We start from the raw sequence: 884 nt of genomic DNA, 5'->3' as shown, positions 1-884 counted from the left end.
GAGGTCAAAAAAATGTATAATGGAACTGAGACATGCCCATGAAATGACACATTTTTAATTTTTTTTGTTTGCACTTAAAATCTAAAAAGAAACTTTTTAGCAGAGGATGGTTTCGATCCATCGACCTCTGGGTTATGGGCCCAGCACGCTTCCGCTGCGCCACTCTGCTCTCAGCCACTTAAGAAAAGACTAGAACTCACAATCCATGGCTTAGGAGGCCAGTGTCTTAGGCCACTGGGGTACTGTGTAAACAGTATGACCAATACGAACTGTTGGAAGAGGTAAAAAAAATGTATAATGGAACTGAGACATGCCCATGTAACGACACATTTTTTAATTTTTTTGTTTGCACTTAAAATCTAAAAAGAAACTTTTTAGCAGAGGATGGTTTCGATCCATCGACCTCTGGGTTATGGGCCCAGCACGCTTCCGCTGCGCCACTCTGCTCTCAGCCACTTAAAAAAAGACTAGAACTCACAATCCATGGCTTAGGAGGCCAGTGTCTTAGGCCACTGGGGTACTGTGTAAACAGTATGACCAATACGAACTGTTGGAAGAGGTCAAAAAAATGTATAATGGAACTGAGACATGCCCATGTAACGACACATTTTTTAATTTTTTTGTTTGCACTTAAAATCTAAAAAGAAACTTTTTAGCAGAGGATGGTTTCGATCCATCGACCTCTGGGTTATGGGCTCAGCACGCTTCCGCTGCGCCACTCTGCTCTCAGCCACTTAAGAAAAGACTAGAACTCACAATCCATGGCTTAGGAGGCCAGTGTCTTAGGCCACTGGGGTACTGTGTAAACAGTATGACCAATATGAACTGTTGGAAGAGGTCAAAAAATGTATAATGGAACTGAGACATGCCCATGAAACGACACA

The sequence above is a fragment of the Oncorhynchus keta genome, unplaced genomic scaffold, assembly GCF_023373465.1.
Source record: "Oncorhynchus keta strain PuntledgeMale-10-30-2019 unplaced genomic scaffold, Oket_V2 Un_contig_14520_pilon_pilon, whole genome shotgun sequence".
NCBI lineage: Eukaryota > Metazoa > Chordata > Actinopteri > Salmoniformes > Salmonidae > Oncorhynchus > Oncorhynchus keta.
This window is presented reverse-complemented; position numbering follows the sequence as displayed.